The sequence below is a fragment of the Triturus cristatus genome, chromosome 11, assembly GCF_964204655.1.
Source record: "Triturus cristatus chromosome 11, aTriCri1.1, whole genome shotgun sequence".
Classification (NCBI taxonomy): Eukaryota; Metazoa; Chordata; class Amphibia; order Caudata; family Salamandridae; genus Triturus; species Triturus cristatus.
Window position 1 is genome coordinate 1,007,289,046 of NC_140594.1, and position 21,884 is coordinate 1,007,310,929.

Sequence of the window (21,884 nt, forward strand, 5' to 3'; positions counted from 1 at the left end):
CACAATTGCCTTTCAGACCTTTAATTTCTCTGTCAGTATCTATAAACTCCAATAAACACTCTGTCACTTTAATTGCACACCCCCACTGACTCATTTGGCAGTAAGTACTAATCCATTCACTGCACTAGAATCCAAAATCTTAAAAAGATTCACCCAGTCACTCTTTTTGTAGTACTCTAATGATTCAGTCAGTACTCAGGTAGTTTTGCAGTGATCCAAGTGTTACTCTATGGACTGTTTCAAACGTCTATCCACTATGCATGTAGGTCTCTAGCCACCTACATACTTGTCTTTCACACCTTCAATATCCCAGACAGTATTCATACAGTTCCCGCAAACACTCTGTCACTCTCCTTATACTTCTCCAGTGACCCATTCAGCACCATGTACTAATCCATTCACTGCGCCAAAAGCCAACCACTTATAAATTCACCCAGGTACTCTCCTTGCAGAACTCTAATCATTCAGTCAGTACCCAAGTACTCATGCAGTGAGCCAGGCCTTAGCACATGAATTGCTTCAAACGCCCATCCAGTATGCATGCAGTCCTCTAACCACCTACACACTTGTCTTTCACACCTTCAATTCCCCAGTCAGTATTCATACACTTCCAGCAAACACCCTGTCACTCCCCTTGCAGTGCTCTAGTGACCCATTCAGCACCATGGACTAATCTATTCACTGTGCCAAAACCCAAACACTTATAAATTCACCCATGCACTCTCCTTGCAGTACTCTAATCATTCAGTCTGTACCCAAGTACTCATGCAGTGAGCCAGGCCTTAGCACATGGACTGCTTCAAACGCCTATGCACTATGCATGCAGTCCTCTAACCACCTACACACTTGTCTTTCACACCTTCAATTCCCCAGTCAGTATACATACACTCCAGCAAACACCCTATCATTCCCCTTGCACTCCTCCAGTGACCCGTTCAGCACCATGTAGTAATCCATTCACTGTGCCAAAAGCCAACTACTTATAAATTCACCCAGGCACTCTCCTTGCAGTTGTAGCGCTCACCCATGGAGCGACCGCTAGACAGGCGCCACTGTGCCCCAAACAGGCTCACAATCCCGGAGGTTGGTGGAGAAAAGGCCCGGGATACTACATGTCCCAGCATGCCGTGGGCCGTCTCAAAAAGAGGCTAGGACAGCCCTGTACATAAGCACCACCTCCTCAAGAGAAAGGTGCTTGACAATCTTGATCGAGAGGACTATGGCGGATGGTGCTCCCCGCCGGATACCAGCGGGAAGCATTTGCAGCGTCTCTCCTGTCCTCTGAGCCGACCAGCACGTGCAGCGAAAACGACCTTCCGGGCGAGGAAAGAAGCGGAGAAGTCACAGGTATTCGGAGGAGGCTCCGGCGCTGTGCCTTCTCAGTTCCTTCCATCGCGGTAGTGAACCGCAGTTAAACTTCCAAGGAACCCTGGGTTTTACGTGCAAGACATTGTGAACACATGTAACCCCCCCTGAGTGCAGCAGAGTATGCGCCCAAGCCTGCGCGTCCTTTCACCTCCTCGACTCGCGAAATTCAGTGTCCGCCTTCAACCGCGGACCTTCTTTGAACTAACACTGCTGCATATTGCAGCTTTCTGGGTCATAGCATAGCGGTGAATCTAACCGCTCCTTAGTTACCGGAGAGCTGGCAATCCCGATTCATGTTGAACCTCCCGTGTTGTTAAAGGAACAGTACCCGTTTTATAGGAGACATATCCTATTATAGTTGCAGAGCTTTGAACTCGACAGAACTTCGCACATTGGTACTTTTAATGTTCTTGAATGACATTCTGTGTGGAATAGGCAGTGACTCCACACACATCATCCGGCCTTAGTTCTATCAGGCGACCTCATTAAGGATTCTGTTCGTTGTATTCTTTTCTTCGCGCACTACCTGGGTCACAGATGGAAGTAACGTCCGGGTTGCAGGAACTCCTGCTGAGTGGAGATATCGCAGATATATAGAAGGATACCGGGGAAGTTATTAACAGAGTGGTTAGGATAACTCCTCTTTCCTGTTGTCTTCTTTCTCCCTTCTCCAGTGAATCCGAACAGGAAGATGTCCCTAGTCTTCTAGACCAGACCCGGGAGATTAACCACACCTGCACACCCTTTGTTATTTTGTCCCTTCCCCCCTTTCCATCGAGCGCAACCTTGCATAGTAGGGTGTCTTCCCTCTGTGGGAGAAGGCGTTTAAGGGAAGTGGGGTCGCACAGCTACCATCATTCCTGCTGGGTACCAGACAAAGGTTAGTGGCATTTCATATCTTGTGTCGCCAACCGACCCCTGACAGCAGTACTCTAATCATTCAGTCAGTACCCAAGTACTCATGCAGTGAGCCAGGCCTTAGCACATGGACTGCTTCAAACACCTATTCACTATGCATGCAGTCCTCTAACCACCTACACACTTGTCTTTCACACCTTCAGTCCCCCAGTCAGTATTCATACGCTTCCAGGTAGTTTCGCAGTGATCCAAGTGTTACTCTATGGACTGTTTCAAACGTCTATCCAGTATGCATGTAGGTGTCTAGCCACCTACACACTTGTCTTTCACACCTTCAATATCCCAGACAGTATTCATACAGTTCCCGCAAACAATCTGTCACTCCCCTTATACTTCTCCAGTGACTTATTCAGCACCATGTACTAATGTATTTACTGCACCAAAATACAAATACTCATAAATTCATCCTGGCACTCTCCTTGCAATACTCAAAACATTCAGTCAGTATCCAAGTACTATTGGACTGAGACAGGCCTTAACATATGGATGGATTCAAACACGTGTCCACTATGCATGTAGGTCTCAAATCACCTAAACACTTGTCTTTCACACCATCAATATCCATGTCAGTATTCATACACTTGTAGCAAACACCCTGTCACTCACCCAGTGTGTCTCCTTATATTACTGTAATCATTCAGTCAGTTAGCATGTAGTCTTTTAGTGAGGTAGGCTTTCGAGCATGAACTGCTTCAAAGTAGTATGCACTTTGCATGTAGTGTTTTAACCATCGTCACACTTGTGCTTCAGGGCTATAGCTTCTTAGTCAGTTTTTATATAAAATGTGTTTCTACAGTAATAGAATAGTATTAATTGGAAAGTTATTAATATACATTTATTTGTGATTCTTTTTTACAGATACTGTTTTTCAATGTTAAAATAGAGAAATAATGCCAGAAAGAAAAAGAAAAAGAAAAGAACAGAGACAGGAGAATTACTTGAAGAAACATCAACCACAAGTATTGAATGTACAAGATAATGTGGCTAAAAAGAAAAAATCTTCTGGTAAGATCACAAAGCAATTTATTAAAAATGTTTGTAGGAGCAAACAGAATGTACAGAATGCTGAAACCACTGAGAATGCTTCAACCAAAAAAAAAATTCAAATTAAGAGGAAAAGCAAAAGAGCAAATGGTCAGTCAAAGGAGACAAAGTATGGTAAAAGAAGGCAAAATCAGTATAAGGAATTACGCAAAAAAATATTTTACAAGAGACTAGTACAGGGTCCCTCAGGATTGAAGGTGAATTATTTCCCCAACTTAAAATGCGCCACAGGGCGTGTTTGCACACGTCACCTCAGTCCCCTCCCTTCACCACTGTGTAAACACGCCCTGTGGCCGTTTCTAGTTGGGAGATTAAGTTCATTTGAATCCTGAGGGTCCCTAGGGTCCAACTAGCCCACTAGGTACCTCCAGGAAGTGCCATAGAGCTGTGTTGCAGAGAGGTGTAAAAAGTGGTACGGCCTGAACCACCTCTCTGCAACGCAGCACAGTGGCGCTTGCTGGAAGCACCTGGTGGGCTAGTTAGCTCCCAGAGGCCCTCAGGATTGAAGGGGAATTAATTCCCCAACTTAAAACGTGCCATAGGGCGTGTTTGCACATGTCACCTCAGGCCCCGTCCCCTCCCTTCCCCACTGTGTAAACACGCCCTGTGGCAGTTTTAAGTTGGGAGATTAAGTCCCCTTGAATCCTGAGGGTCTATAGGGGCAAAATAGCCCACTAGGTACGTCCAGTAAGCGCCATTGCAGAGAGGAGTAAAATGGGGCACGGCCTGCACCACCTCTCTGCAACGTAGCGCAGTGGCACTTACTGGGAGCACCTGGTGGGCTAGTTGGCCCCCAGGGTCCCTCAGGATTGAAAGGGAATTATTTCCCCAACTTAAAACGCACCACAGGGTGTGTTTGCACACGTCACCTCAGGCCTCGTCCCCTCCCTTCACCACTGTGTAAACGCGCCCTGTGGCTGTTCTAAGTTGAGAGATTAAGTCCCCTTGAATCCTAAGGGTCCCTAGGGTCAAAGTAGCCCACTAGGTACCTCCAGTAAGCGCCACAGAGCTGCATTGCAGAGAGGTGTAAAAAGGGGCGTGGCCTCAGAACACCTGTCTGCAACGCAGCTCCCTGGAAAATACTGCAGATACCTGTTGGGCTAGTTGGCCCTCAGGGACCCTCAGTATTGAAGGGGAATTAATTCCCCAACTTACAACTCGCCAGGGGGCGCGTTTGCAGAGTGCTGCAAGGAGGGGGCATGGCCTCCTGTGCGATGCCGTTTTTTTTTTTTTTTTTTAAGAAGGTGGCTGTGTGGCCCCCCTTCTTTTTCTAATCTATTGGCCATGGGTACCCCACCCCCAGGGCCTGCCCCCCAATATTTGTTTTTGAAAAAAAAAATTTGGAAGGGGGCCACGTGGCCCCCCTCCCGAGGCCTTAGTCGGCCCTGGGGACCCCAACCCCCGGGGCATGGCCTTTTTTTTTTTTTTATTCTTTAGGAGGGGGGCTGCATTGCCCCCCTCTTCAGGCCACTTATTGGCCCCGGGGACCCCATTCCCCGGGGCCAGCCTTTGTTTTTTATTATTTAAAAAAAAAATATATTTATAGAAACACCTAGGACATGCTGGACAAACCGTACGTACCTATCACCATGACGATTTGTGTGATATTCATTAAAAGGCGACTATGCATACAATGAATCCACGTGGAATATATTTACACCGCTAGTGAAGCTCTGACGTGTCTGACGCCCTACCGTGCCTAATCTCGGTGCCCCCGCTTGTGGGTACTCTCCAAGTAGACACCCTTGTCGTTTATTTATACAAACATGGGTAGCTATTGATGGGCACATTTAATACACACGCACACCAAGCCATTCAATAGGGATTCGACAGAAATTCGACCAAAACTATGCAAGAACCCCCCCCTCACGGTTAATAAAACACACATCCACCGCCGGATGTGTAATACTTTTTATTTTACTCTCTGGAAAGGAGACAAATCTCACTTGAGAGTCACAGCGTGCTCCTGGCTGAGCCCAATGCTGTGTTACACCCACCAGTGCCCACCGAGTGCCACACACCTCTGTGTTGTATTCCACCAGCTAGTGCGTATGCTATGACACTCTCTAGCCCATGTGCACTGTAACACCACCCTTTGAATATGTCATGCCACACTTGCCTTCGCACGGGTTATATTGCCCCATCTAATATGCATTCCTCGATGTTATAACGCACAGCGCTATGCCATCCATATTGCAATCTGGTATCCATATCTTTGTCACAGTGCATATGCAACGTTACACTCCCCAGCACATACTTTATATTACATCTTTAGACACTAGTTAGGTTACACAACACTGCCCTGTGCATATTACACTCCAAGGTGCATTTCGCATAGCACGCGCTAGCGCCTGTGCTATCTCGCGCTCTCCAATGAATCTGTCATTGCGCACAATGTATTGCATATTATATTTCATGCCCCGGTTCATCTTGTATCACACTTTTTGGTGCATAGTTTTTACCATACACTATATCTAGTTTTCATTTTCAATCGTGCTCTCAGGACTATATTCTATATAACACTGCGTTCACCTACGCTTTTCACGGGCATTACATTTTGCGATGGGGGGTGGAGGGTCAGGGGGTGTTTCTGCCAAGTGAGCCCGGAGTCACAGTCACAAACGTCCTCTTCTTCCTGAATAAAAGTGAGATTATGCTGCATACTTGTTCATATTTTAAGTAGTTCGCACAGACACACATTTTAAAAACAATAAAGTTCCTAATACTAGCCTCATCCCTCCTGCCATGCATGGTCTGATGTGCTGCCACTGCCCTCCATTTAGCATGATGTACCAGTCCACTCCTCCTGCCCTCCATTGCCCAATTCTATGCCCCATCATTGACATCCTGCTTAGTCTCTGTGCTTAGCTTGCTGACCCTATTCTCCTTCCCCCTGCCCTCCGATGTCTTTGTGCATGCCACTGCTCCATCTTTTTTGCCCACCATGTTCCATGGATTTGCCACTCCTATCTACTCTGAGTGTTCTGTTGAGCTGCCACTCCCCTCCCACCTGCCTAGTATTGTCAGATGACTGTAACCTGTCCCTGCCACCTCCACCCTGCCTGTCCACATTCCATGCCCCTATCCCCTTCCTCCTGTCCTCCAGGGTCCATTTTACTGCCACACCCTCCTGCCCTCCCTGGCCTGTTGTGCTGCAACTGCTCCTCCTGTCTGTCCCATGTGGTCTGTTGTGAGGCCCCTTCCCCTGAACTCTCTTGTCTGTGCCCAGGTCCTGACCCTCCCTTCTATCCTCCATGGTCCTTTGTGCATGCCCCTGTACCCTCCTTCTTGCCCATCATAGCTATTGTGCTGCCACTTACCCTCCCGCTTGCCATGCATGGTCTTCTGTGCTGCCACGGCCCTTCCCACCTTCCCTGTGTGGTCAGCTAGCTGCCCCTGACCCCCTCCCACCTTCCCTCCATGGTCTGTGTGTATGCCATCATAGTCTCATTGTTGCTCTCCATGGTGTGTCTTGCTTCTAGTGCCCATCCTGCCTGACCTCCATGGTCATCTTGCTGCTCCTGCCCTGCCCCCTTGCCCCCAGCCCTCTGTTTCCATGTGCAGACCCCTATTCCCTCCCTCCTCGCTTGTCTGTTCCATTGTAATGCCCCTGATCCGTCCCTCCTGCCCTCTATGGTCTGTTATGCTGCAGCTTTCTCTCCTGTCTGTCCATTATGGTCAGCTAGCTACCATTGCCTCTTTCCCCTGTTCTCTGTTGTCCATGTGCATGGTCCTGTCCCCTCCCTATTGCTTTCTATGGATTGTTGTGCTGCACTCCCGTCCCGCATGCCCTGTGTGGTGTATTGTGCTGCTGCAAACCCTGATGCCTGCCCTGTAGGGTCAGTTTGGTGCACCTCTCCATGTCCCTCCTGTCCTCTGTTATTGTTATCCGAGTCCATGTCCCTACCCCAATTCCTCCTGCCTTCCATGATCCAATGTTACCATACTTGCGAACATTTTGAACTTGGTAAGAGGGAGATTTTGAAAAAAAACTGGGGTATTGATTTTCCCCTTTGAGTTACATTGAAAAAGAGGAGATTGTAGACAGGAGACAGATCAAATAAAGCCCATTTGAGCTTAAAAACATTGGACGTTTCCTGGCTGAATCGGGTGTCTGTTGGCATGTATGGTTGTACTACCACTGCTTCTTCCTGCTGCCCACAATGGTCTATTATATTGCCACAGCCTCCCTTGCCAGCCCTGTATTGTTGGTTTGTTGCCCCTGCCCCCCTTTCCAGTGCCCTCTATAGTCTGTTGTGCTGCCACTCCCCTTCCTGCCTGCCCAGTGTGGTCAAATTGTTGCCTCTGCACCCTCCTACCTGCCTTCAATTTTCAGAGCCGTGCCCCTGGCCTCTGCCTCTCAACAGTATCCTAATGACCAACTAGATTGCTAACATTCTATATTTATTACAAAAGTGTGGAACGCCTGACGTCATCTTGATGTAATCAAAACTGTAATATCTAGAGCATTTTCTTTAGAAATTACATATATGAAAGGGCCTTATTTGCATCAAAATTATGGTTAGTGCTCTAAAAAACTAAAATGAGGACATATTTTCTGAGTTTTCAAATAGCGACAGAGCACTTTTAAATTATTTGTTATCTTTATGTTTTTTTATCCAGTTGACCACTTGATTAAATGTTGCACTTAGGGGAGAGGATGTGTTGTTACTTCCAGAGCTGCAGACTTTCAACTGGGGAACCAGGTTGGAGTTTCTGCTTCAGCTCGACATTCTGTGATTCTGGTCAAATCACTTAATCTCCCCATGTCTACAACCAAAATGAATTTGTTATTGTGTGATGTAACCAATGCTCATGTAAAGCACTCAAATACCCGACAAGTCTGCACTATATAAAACTGCAAAAACACAAAAAATAAAAAGTGTTTTGCACACTTCTGTCAGGCTACATGTGGGCTACATCTGGGTGATATTTGTGCTGCATTTGGGCTCTTTTGTCTCTGGTGGCCATCTTGGGAGACTTATTTGTTATGAAGTTTCCTAATTTCCTCCTTTAATACAGTCTCCTCAGTAAGAAATACTTTCAATTTTTTACTTTGATTCCATCAAGAAGGTATTCAGATATGTCACACATTTGCCATAAATTCTTAATGTTAGCACTCTAGTTGCTCATTAGATCACTGTAGTAAAGCTACTGCTCACCATGGAAGTCTGCTGCTGGTATTAAAGGTTCATGTTTCAGTCTGCATGTCAGAATGTTTTAATGAAATAGAAGAGGATTTGAGAAGTCACTCAAAATGTGCCCTAATTTTTCTTTCTTCAGCACTAATCATAATTTCTATGGCAAAATGAACCCCTTCATTTTGTTGCTTTGCAAATTAAATGTTTTAAGTGTTACCACTTTATTCCAATCAAGATGGCTTCAGGTGTGCCATAATTTTGTCATAAGTAAGACTGTTAGCGCTCTAGTTGTTCTTTAGCACACTCTGGGACATTCTGTCATTGGGCTATACTTGGGCTATATATGGGTGATATTTGTGCTACATTTGGGCTCTTTTGTCTCTGGTAGCCATCTTGGGAGACTTATTTGTTATGAAGTTTCCTGATTTCCTCCTTTAATACAGTCTCCTCAGTAGGAAATACTTTCAGTTTTTTACTTTGATTCCATCAAGAAGGCATTCAGATGTGTCACTCATTTGCCTTAAATTCAGAATGTTAGCACTCTAGTTGCTCATTAGATCACTGTAGTAAAGCTACTGCTCACCAGGGAAGTCTGCTGCTGGTATTTAAAGTGCATGTTTCAGTCTGCATGTCAGAATATTTTAATGAAATAGAAGAGGATTTGAGAAGTCACTCAAAATGTGCCCTAATTTTTCTTTCTGCAGCACTAATCATACTTTCTTTGACAAAATGAACCCCCTCATTTTGTTCCTTTTTAAATTAAATGTTTTAAGAGTTACCACTTTATTCCAATCAAGATGGCTTTAGGTGTGCAATACGTTTGTCATAAGTAGGACTGTTAGCGCTCTAGTTGTTCTTTAGAACACTCTGGGAAGCTACAGTAGAACACAAAGGAATCAACTGACAGTCTCTGCCCTTGTTGGATGTACATGTTTTACTGAGAATGTCAGACTTCATTCTCACATGACTGAGAAAGATAATGTGAATTTACAGAAAATATGCTCTCAGTTTAGCTTATAGATCACCTTCAAACCTCTGTGGGAAAAGCATGAGAATATAGTTTTCTCTCAAACATGATTCATGATATCCCAGCAGAAGGCTTTATCACATGGTAAAATCACCTTAGAACACACCACAATTCTTAAAATGAGTATGGTACCATCAGCAAATGATTTATAGTGTAACTAAAGTCTTAAAACCTTCTATTAACTGCAATGCTTTTTAATGAGGTGCTATCATGTATATTGGGTCCAAGATGGCTGCCAACACTTCTTGGATGAAGTGCTGACAGCCAACCAGATCTCACGATGAGATGTGTGGTTAGGCTCCGCCCAGATATATATGTGATTTTACTTTTGATTTTCTCAGCAACTACTGAACGGATTTACACCATTTAACCAAAAGGCACGACTCTGAACCAAGGGTTACCTTTTTGCTAAATTTGGTGTAATTCCGTTCAGCAGTTCGGGCTGTAGCTGCGATTAAAGGTTCCTATGGAAGATTGCATGGGGAAAACACGTTTTGGGACCCCCCTTTTTTCTCGGCCCCCGCTTGACGAATGACCCCGAGAATTTCAGAATGGGAGCGGAACGGAGCGCTCCACCAGTTTTGAAAATTTCACGAAGATTCGTCAACCGGCGCCAAAGTTATTCCAAATAGAATGCTGCGGATTTCCTATGGATAATAGGTCCTAACTATAAATACCTACTGGTGACCGCCAGTAGGTTATATATATATATATATATATATATATATATATATATATATATATATATATATATATATATATATATATATATATATACATATATATATATATATATATATATATATATATATATATATATATATATTATCTACTGGCGGTCGCCAGTAGATAGTTATAGTTAGGACCGTGTTTCCATAGGAAATCCGCAACATTCTATTTGGAATAACTTTTGTGTCGATTGACGAATCCTCGCGAAATTTTCAAAATAGGTGGGGCGCTCTGCTCCGCTCCTTCCCTGTAAGTCTCGGGTGAATTCGTCAAGCGGGGGCTGAGAAAAAGGGGGAGTCCCAAAACGCGTTTTCCCCATGCATTTTCCCGTAGGACCTTTAGTCCGCGCTACAACCCGAACGGCTGAACAGAAAACCTTGAAATTTGGCAGAGAGGTAGTCCTCAGGTCAGGGATGTGCCTTTTGCAGGTCTGGTGTAAATCTGTTCAGTATTTTCTGAGAAAATAGCATTTAAAAGCATATATATATCTATAGGCGCGCACCGTGCGCGTACGGTAAGCGCACCCTGCCGTGCGCGAGCGCAATTCTGATTGGTTGTTAGATCTTAGTAAACATTCGAATCGGTCGAAACCAGGAAGTGTCGGCCGCCATTTTGTCTCTCGCAGTTCGAGGGAGGTAAAAAATAAAGGTGGAGAACATGAAAAGGGGGCAGGGTGGACAGTTCCTGACCCCCTAGCCATTGTCAGGGGGTCCCCAAAGGACCCCCAAGGGCCATAAATGTTTTTAATATTTTAACGAAAAATCACGGAGTGCGCTTACCGTGCACGCATGGTAGAAACGGGAAAATTACGCGAACGGCGTAAAGTGGGCGCACGGTGCGCGAAGCGCACCGTGCGCGCACGGTACGCGCACGGTTAAAAACCTTAAAATAAATAAATAATAAATACATAACTTAGCATTTAAAAAACCGTACAAATTCACTGAAAAAACCATAGGTTTCACACATGTTATAGTTAGGAATTAGCATTTAAAAAACCTTGCAAATTCACTTAAAAAAACATAGGTTTCACACATGTTATAGTTAGCTGGACATTTCCCTCGTAAAAAAACAATGAAATTCCCCCGTTATAGTTAGTAAAGGGAACTATAACTCACGCGACCGCAATCCACTGCTGATGACGTCAGATATTACATCACTGATGACATATGTGTCTTTCTGTAAAATAAATATTTATTAAATATGTATAGCTAAAGGTTAAAGGAAAGAAAAATGGGTAAATAAGTGAAAAAATACAGTGATGTAATATTTGACGTCATCAGCAGTGGATTGCGGTCGCGTGAGTTATAGTTCCCTTTACTAACTATAACGGGGGAATTTCATTGGTTTTTTACGAGGGAAATGTCCAGCTAACTATAACATGTGTGAAACCTATGGTTTTTTCAGTGAATATATATATATATATATATATATATATATATATATATATATATATATTCATGATGGTGCAATTCCACGACCATGGACCTGCCGTAATGAAGAGATCGTGAGCTGCCTTGAGATACTGGAACCTCATAAACGGCAGAATGACAAGCATGAAACAGCGCAATGAGGTCCGATTTCTTCCATAATTGAAATGGTTTGTAAGTGAGTCAGTGTAAGTGAGTCAGAACCCACTGGAGGGAGAAAATAAACGAGTGGGAACTCAAAGCTCCAGCATGCCTTTCCTTTAGCACCAGAGCTACGCACTTGAGCAAGCCCACCAGGGGGCAGGAAAATGCAACTTAAAACAGCTGACTGTTCCTGCTCGTGAATCCTGCCTCACTTCTGTGCCAGCCCGAGAACAAGGAGCAATGTGGCTTCAAAACACGTCGGGAGTTTGAAAGGGATTATTGAAATGCTGACCTGCTGCAAATAAAGGACGCTGTTACAATACACAGAAGTCCGGCCTGTCATTGAGTGCATTCCAAGCAAGTGGCACCCCTCTTTTAGGTCTCGCTGAGCCCCAGCGCTTGCGCTGGCTCGAAGAGACATTTTGTATGTGGGATTTTCAAAGTGCTGCTGGCTGGCCTAACGCTTGCGTTCACGCGATCGTGCACGCGCGCAGCCGGCCGCCAGCAGCACTTTGAAAACTCGCGTGCGTCATCGCGATCACTTTCACTTTCAGAGCGATCGCGATGACGCACGCGCGCACACACAACTCCCGCTTCTCCCCCTCCCCCACCACATTTTGTGTCTCCGGCCGCTTGTTTATTATTTTGTCCTATTGAGGAAACTGACGGTATCTGCTGCAATGAGGACGTATATTGCTCAGAAAAATAGGCTTACTGTTTCAAGATGAGAATAGATTTTTCATTGGCTTGTTTTTGCGCCTTCACGTTGTGTTTGGCTTTCGCTTGGTTTCGCTGTCCCAAAAAAGGTAAACAAAACAATTTTCAGCAGCATTTATTTTCTTATTCATGGTGGGCGTTATTTTCACAGTTTGTATTTGTTTAGTCATACCAGGGCATGTGCACTGCTGTCCCTGAAGCGTGTCTTTTCTTCAGTCTTGACAGCAGCCTTTACAGAGTCACGCTGGCAAAGACAATCTTCTGATAAGAAGCTGTGACTAGTTATGATATACTAGTAAAAATAGACGCATTATAATGAACTTGACGGGCTTCTTTCTTGCGAGCGTTAGCCCATCAGCTGGAAACATGATGAAATGACGTTGGAGGGGAAATTTTCGAGAGACCCAGTTACCAGAATATTTTTTTTATATACTCTGCTGCATTATATCTATGCCCGAAATTGCGGAGTTATACGACAGTTCTACTGGGCAGATGCTGAAATGACCACTGACAGCAGCAATGTTACCACCAGTTATTTCTCACCTGAATCGTTGGCAGCTATGGGAACGTCCCCGCAGTCATTTACAAAATATTTATGGGTACCTTTTAAACAGGAGATTTAAGTTGAAAGTGGCAGCAAAAAAAAGTGTACATGCACTAACACTTCGTGTGGCAAGGCTTGGTGCAACCAAAACCATCTGTCTGTTGTCCCCATACAGCTTGTATTTACACGCTGAAAACGAGGGAAGGCGAGTGGGAATTTTAATCTCTGCTTTAAATACTGCGGGAAATTCATTATTGCGCATAGCGTTTCTAAACAGACACACGTGTGTGCTATCTTTGAGGACTTCCTTCGATGTGAAATGTTGCTGGTGGGGACTTGCTGTAGTGTGTTTAGCACCCATGCACGGCAGTCCTCATACATTGCCATTAACACTTAGGCAGGCCTAAAATAATTCAGCGGCGCGGGAAACGACGTTTGAACCGGACTAGGAAAGGTAGAAGCAGCTTGAAGTGCACATAAGTAGGAGGTGCTTTAGTTCTTTGGTCTTTTTCGGCCAATTACATGGATAGACAGTTTCAAGTCCTGCTGTTTTTAGTGTCCATTTCCAACTCCGTGGCTTGTTTTGCATTTTAAAATCTTGCAAACTACTTTTATGAAAGTTTTAAAGCCCTTCCATTTCATTTTTTTTTTTTAAATCTTTGGTGCAATGTAAACAAGTCTGTTATCGTTTTCACCTCTCAGGTGTTATATACATCTTCTTTTTTGTTGTAATTTAAAAAAAAAAAATCTGAAGCTTTGGATATTGAAAGTTTTTGTCTCCACAATTTTCTCAGCCAGGAGCGATGGGAAATGGTAAGAATAGCTGAAGTTGAGAAGCTGTCGGATTTTAAAAATATGTTTTGTACTTGCGTCATCTAGTAAGAAACGTCCATGGTGATTTTATTTCGAGCTCACGAGGCTTACACTTTACTTATTGATTAGTTTGCTTTGAAATGGTCGAAATCTCATTTACTACCGGATTTCTGCGAAGTATAAATGATGCCCCAGTTTTAGTCATTTTATCAAAAACAATATTTGATTTATAATTTTTAAAAGCAAAACATTTGTTGTTCTTGGGTGTATGGGTCATTTTAAAAACGCCTTTGCTCACGGACAACCGCTTCTCTACTCAATTGCATAGGCAACTCGACCCCTGCGAACTGGGGTTGTCTTAATCTCATGTCTTCTGAGCAGGGATGTTTTCCTCTTTAACATAGTAGGTTCAGCCTCCCAGGGCCTACCTTAAGGATGATACGGTGCCCTCCCATTGGAATGAAGAGTAGAGTCCTTTGTTCTCTCCCCCTGGAAATATGCCAAATCTGCAGTTCCAGCTCCAGTTCAACCCTCTTTTAAACACTCGGTTAGCCTGCAATCTGACAACGCCCAGCACTGCTTCATAGCTCTGACGTTGTCAGATTGGAATGTATTACAATGGTATACAGCAACCATGCGGCGGCTGCATAGAAAGAACTATAGCAGTGGTGGGCATTGGCCCTGTGCTTGTATTGTAAGAGAGGATCTGTTTAAGTCTTCCGTCAGTTATTCGTATCCAAGAGAGAAAGGTTAGCTTGTATACATGTTGGACCTCGTGATGGATTCACATGCCTTCGAGTAAGGCGGAGCAATAGTAAATTGGCATTGTTTCAGAAAGTTAGTTTTGCCATTTTCTGAAAGTAACGAAGATTACTGTTTGTCTGCCTCTAGTTATAAAACGCTCATTCTGCTATTGGTTTGGCTGTGCAGTGCCATATATAAAACTGTTATGGATTAATTCTTGAATCCACAGATTGTGAAGCAATCACTGCCCTGGAGTCCAAGTACATTCATGGTCTCATGATCGTCATGTGAGCAGAATATTTTGACCTCTGGTGATCCTTTCTTCTATGCTGTATCCTCCTCAATGTTAGCTTTTTTTTAGGTCTCGCCTACGCAGCGCGCATGCACTTCATAGGAGGGGACCTTTTGGAATCGATCAGCATTTTGGCCAAAAAAAGTGCACATTTTGCATTGCTTTCTATTGCAACGCGTGCAAGTTTGGCATTTGCTTCCACCACCACCACCGCGTCCACCACCACATCCACCGCCTCCACCACCCCCACCGTGTCCATCCACCGTGTCCATCCACCGCCATCACCGCGTCTACCGCCATCACCACGTCCACCGCCACGTCCACCGCCACATCCACCACCACATCCTCCACCACCACCACGTCCTCCACCACCACCACGTCCTCCACCACACCACATCCTCCACCACACCACGTCCTCCACCACCACCACGTCCTCCACCACCACCATGTCCTCCACCACCACCACGTCCTCCACCACGTCCTCCACCACCACCACGTCCTCCACCACCACCACATCCTCCACCACCACCACGTCCACCACCACCACCACGTCCACCACCACCACCACCTCCTCCACCACCACATCCTCGTCCACTACGTCCATCCCCACCACATCCCCCACACCACGTCCACCCCCACCTCATCCTCCACCACCACCCCATCCTCCACCACCACCCCCATCCTCCGCCACCACCCCCGTTCTCCACCACCACCACCCGTCCTCCACCACCACCCCCTCCACGTCCTCCACCACCACCCCCCCTCCACGTCCTCCACCGCCACCCACCCTCCACGTCCTCCACCCCCACTGCCACCACCACGTCCTCCACCACCACCATGTCCTCCACTACCACCACGTCCACTATGTCCACCACCACCACGTCCCCCACCATGTCCACCACCGCCCTGTCCTCCACCCCATCCACCACCCCGTCCTCCACCACGTCCTCCACCACGTCCTCCACCACATCCTCCACGTCCACCACCACCCCGTCCTCCACCGCCGCCCCGTCCTCCACCGCCACCCCGTCATCCACCACCGCCCAGGCCTCTGCCCCATCCTCCACCCCGTCCTCCACCTCGTCCTCCACCTCGTCCACCACCACGTCCTCCACCACGTCCTCCACCACCGCCATGTCCACCTCCACTGCCGCGTCCACCTCCACCGCCGCGTCCACCTCGACCGCCACGTCCACCGCCACCACTGCGTCCACCGCCGCGTCCACCGCCACGTCCACCGCTGCATCCACGTCCACCTCTGCCACGTCCACCTCCGCCGCCGCCACGTCCTCCACCGCCGCCGCCATGTCCTCCACCGTTGCCGCCACGTCCTCCACCGTTGCCACCACGTCCTCCACCGCCGCCGCCACATCCTCCACCACCGCCGCCGCCACGTCCTCCACCGGCACCGCCACGTCCTCCACCGCCACGTCCTCCACCGCCGCCGCCACATCCTCCACCGCCACGTCCTCCACCACCGCCGCCACGTCCTCCACCACCGCCGCCACGTCCTCCACCACCGCCGCAACGTCCTCCACCACGTCCTCCACCACGTCCTCCTCCACCACATCCACCACCACGTCCCCCCCACCCTGTCTGCCCCCACCTGTGACAGGTAAAGCGTCACTGGAGGGCAGGGGTAATAGGAGTGTCAACCACGGCTGTACATGGGACATTTTAAGATGCATTGGGTGCGAGAAGACGGAAATAGGGGCTAGAAGTATTACACCAGACCTAAGATCCATTTTTGAAGAGGCGGAGTGTCACAGGGGCTCCTGTAAAAGCACTCGCAGCATCTCAACCTCACATGGGCATAACTGCACGAGCTACTCTCTCAAAACAAGCATTGGCATAGCCAATAGGTCTCGCCTTTGGGACCTTATAAGTGTTTAGCCATGCAACACTGAATGTTGTTGCACCAAGGATATTGTGCTGGATAACGAAACACTTATAAGGTCCCAAAGGCGAGGCCTATTGGCTATGCCAATGCTTGTTTTATAGATATATATATATATTTTATATATATATATATATATATATATATATATATATATATATATATATATATATATATTACCTACTGGCGGTCGCCAGTAGGTAGTTATAGTTAGGACCCTGTTTCCATAGGAAATCCGCAACATTCTATTTGGAATAACTTTGGCGCCGGCTGACGAATCCTCGCAAATTTTTCAAAATAGGTGGGGCGCTACGCTCCGCTCCTACCCTGAAAGTCTCGGGGGGATTCGTCAAGCGGGGGCTGAGATAAAAGGGGGGTCCCAAAACCCGTTTTTCCCATGCATTTTTCCATAGGACCTTTAGACACAGCTACAGCCCGAACAGCTGAATAGAATTACTTGAAATTTGGCAGAGAGGTAGTCCTCAGGTCAAGGAAGTGCCTTTTGTAGGTTTGGTGTAAATCTGTTCAGTAGATTCTGAGAAAATAGCCTTTAAATCAATATATATATCTGAGCCAGCTTACGGTGCGCTTACGGTGCGCTTACCGTACGCGTACAGTGACGTGCGCGAGCGCGATTCTGATTGGCTCTTAGATCTTAGTAAACATTCGAATCGGTCGAAACCAGGAAGCGGCGGCCGCCATTTTGTGTATTTCACTCAGAAAAAAAAGGGTGATAACTTGAAAAGGGGGCAAGGAAGAGAGTTACAGACCCCCTAACATTTGTAAGGGGGTCAAAGAAGGACAGAAAAGTACAAAGAAAACATTTATTGATTTTAAAAAAAATCACGGGGTACGCGTACGGTAAGCTCACCGTACGGTAGAAAAATAAAATAAAAAAAGAAATAAAATTCAGATTTAAGTGTTTAGATATTAGGGGGCTCTAAAAAGAGCCGTTGTGTTTATGAAGTGATTTTTTTGGTGGTACCTACAAGTAAGTACCGATGCAGAGTCTAAGGTTCAAGAGGAAGACTCTGTTGCCTTCATCAGTGAAGTGTACACCATCTCCTCTATAAATGTCTTGCATGTCGTAACGCAAGTTGTTGTGGTAAATGGAACCCATACCACAGTCACGGAGGAAAGCAGAAACAGATTTGTTGACGTGCTTTCTTGCTTTGTCAATCTGTGGACAGAAATGATTGGACCAGTTCCATTTTTGCCTTTGGCATATGTTAGAAAACACAAAGGCAGTTTTAGGGAAAAGTGAAAATAGTTGTGCAAAGGTGTCCTTCATAAGCATTTCCAGACCTACCCCAGTCAAAGTGCCTAGGTCATTGCCACCACAGTGCACTATTATGAGGTCAGGGTGTTGGATTTGCATGAAGGATTTCACCAATGGCATCAATTGGTGCCACTTTAACCCTCTCTGACCAATCCATTTAATGTCTACATTTGGTAAAGCAAGGTCTCTCACCATATCTGTTTTCTCTGCATACTTTTCACTCCAGAAGACATAGCTGTGCCCTACAATCCACACTGTGAACATCTTCAAAGGAGAACTGGATGCACTCAGGAGGTGTAATTCAGTAGAATGGTAAAAAGAAATGAAAGACAGTTTGGAAATGGAGGCATACATATTTTTTTTCATAAAAAAAAGAACTGATTGGCTGTTTCATACCATTCTAGAATAAAAACTAGGCTGTATGTGTCAATTTATAGAAGCATGTTTTGTATTGGTACAGAAAAATGTGTTACCAAAGAACAGTACTATGGATTTGCTGTTAGGTTTGAAAAGTCAAGCACTCCTGCTCTTTGGAAATGAAACATTGTGTGGCGAACTTCTGACCTAACTCCACACAGCAGTGTTCCATGAGCTGTTGCTATGGTAGCAGGCAGAAGTCAAGTTGGGGGAAGGGTACTAGGCAGAAGTCAAGTTGGGGGAAGGGTACTTTTGGAAAAGGGTTGGTTTTCAACCAATAGAAATGTGTGATTACATTTGAAAAAAAGGGTGAAGCACTGAGATTTGAAAATAACATGTATATGTGTGGAAAAAGAGAGGGAAAGTTTGCCATTATCTGGTTCTGCTGAGAGGAGAGAGGTGAACAGAACAGAGATCCTGGCTCTGATAATCTGCTATTTGAGTGCCACATTTCTTTCACAACTAACTAATTTTAAAGGTGAGTTTAGAGTTTGAGAGGGGATGTATATGGTAAATTAAGAAATGAATAATAGAATTGGAATTCCTTTTGTTGAAGTTGTGTTTATAATTTTCTGTTTTGGGAGAAATTTAAATGTGAGGAACATGTAAAATAATATGGACTATGTTTTCACGATAAATTAAGGTGTACTGGTAAAAATAAGGAATACTTTAAGGGTTTGAGGTTGCACTCAGTACTGCAAATACATTCAGCATCAGTGAGGCTGGTTGCCCTTGCTGGAGTGTAGTGAGTCACCCAGGTTACACATGTTGCTGGTCTCAGAAAGCTGTTTGGTATTGCTCTGGTGATTTTACATTTGCAATAGAAGGAAAGGGGGTGTTATTTTTTTATGCAGAAGCAGACTCTTAGCACACAACCAGCTGCTTTCCATGTATAATCATGCACAGTATTCACAAGCGAGTGGGATTTGAGGTTTCAGTCAGTAATGCAAATACATTCAGCATCACTAAGGCTGGTTGCCCTTGCTGGAGTGTAGGCAGTCACCCAGGATACACATGGTGGTGGTCTGAAAAAGCAGTCTGGACATGGTCTTTTTTAAAAATCTGAAAAGTGGATTCATAATGTGTCAGTCTGTAAAAGTGATTATCACTTGCCAAAAAAAAAGAGCAGTAAGTGTGCATTCAAATTGGCAAAGAAATTTCGTTTTCTGACTAATGTGAAAACATGACTCTGTGTGCAAACAGGAATTACAGGCAGAGATTTATTGCGTATTGTTCTGGTGAATTCACATTTGCATTAGATGTAAAGGGGGAGCCATTTTTTTGTGCAGAAGCAGACTCTTAGCACACAGCCAGCTGCTTATCCTGTGGAATCATGCATAGTAATGACAACCGAGTGGGGTTTGAGGTTTCAGTCAGTAATGCAAATACATTCAGCATCAGTAAGGCTGGTTGCCCTTGCTGGAGTGTAGTCAGTCACCCAGGTTACACATGTTGCTGGTCTCAGAAAGGTGTTTGGTATTGCTCTGGTGATTTTACATTTGCAATAGATGGAAAGGGGGAGCTATTTTTTTATGCAGAAGCAGACTCTTAGCACACACCCAGCTGCTTATCCTGTGGAATCATGCACAGTATTCACATCCGAGTGGGGTTTGAGGTTGCACTTAGTAATGCAAATATATTCAGCATCACTAACGCTGGTTGCCCTTGCTGGAGTGTAGTCAGTCACCCAGGTTACACATATTGCTGGTCAGAGAAAGCTGTTTGGTATTGCTCTGGTGATTTTACATTTGCATTAGATGGAAAGGGGGTGTTATTTTTTTATGCAGAAGCAGACTCTTAGCACACAACTAGGTGCTTATCCTGTGGAATCAAGCACAGTATTCACAACCGAGTGGGGTTTGAGGTTTCAGTCAGTAATGCAAATACATTCAGCATCACTAAGGCTGGTTGCCCTTGCTGGAGTGTAGTCAGTCACCCAGGTTACACATGTTGCTGGTCTGAAAATGTTGTTTGGACATGTGCTTTTTTAAGAATCTAAAAAGTGGATTCATAATGTGTCAGATTGTAAAAGTGTTTATCACTTGCCAAAAAAAAGAGTAGTAAGTGTGCTTTCAAATTGGCAAAGAAATTTCGTTTTCTGACAAATATGTAAACATGAGTATGAATATGTGTGCAAAGAGGAATTACAGGCAGAGATTTATTGCGTATTGCTCTGGTGATTTTACATTTGCATTAGATGGAAAGGGGGACCTATTTTTTTTGTGCAGAAGCAAACTCTTAGCACACACCAGCTGTTTATCCTGTGGAAACATGCACAGTATTCACAACCGAGTGGGGTTTGAGGTTTTAATCTGTAATGCAAATACATTCAGCATCACTTATGCTGGTTGCCCTTGCTGGAGTGTAGTCAGTCACCCAGGTTACACATGTTGCTGGTCTGAAAAAGCTGTTTGGACATGTGCTGTTTTCAGAATCTGAAAAGTGGACTCAAAATGTGTCAGACTGTAAAAGTACTTATCACTTGCCAAAAAAGTAGTAGAAAGTATGCTTTGCAATTGGCAAAGAAATTTTGTTTTCTGCCTAATTTCAAAGCATGACTCTGTGTGCACACAGGAATTGTTTTTAGATATTTAATTTGTGAAGGTGTTATTGTGATTTTCATTTATAGGAAAGGGGTTTATAGTATTTTAAGATTTCAAAAGATCATAAAAAATGTAGTAATATATTTAAATAAAATAAAGGAATTTTTTTTTTGTTTTTTTCAGGTATTGCTGAAGAGCAGTGAACAAAATTTAAGATGCCTACAAAATCCAGACTAAAGAAAGACCACAAAAAAAACCTATATTTGAAGACAACTGGAGGACCTAAGTTAGTTGGAGATGCTCATGTTGGGAAAAAGAAAAAATCTTCTGGTAAGCAGACAAAAGATTTTATAAAGAACATATTCAAAAAAAGGAAAAATGTACAAAATGTCTGTACTGGAAAGAATGTTTTCAATAGAAAAAAACAGGAAAAAATTGAGAATTTAGTTAATGCAAATATACCTTCTGCAACAATAAAGATTAACTTAAACAGAAAAACAGCGTTTAAGGAGATATGTAGAAAAATGTTTCAGAGAAGAGTTATGTCCAATTTGATAAAGGATGTGAAGAAATATAAGCAAAAGGCAAAATATTACAAGAGAAAAAAAGAAATTGAAGCCATTGCAGCAAAGGCATTAGAATTAAAAAGGAAACTATTCATTTTAATTTTGAATAGGATGCGTACATTAGATAAAATGGTTAATGTACTGAAATCACAAAGCAAAAGGAAAAGAGTAGTGAACAGAACAAACTTTTGTAAAGTGTTTTTAGGAAAATGGATGCATAGTTCAAGTAGTGAACCTTTTTTTAATGAAGAGAGTTATTTTCAAAGTAATAGTT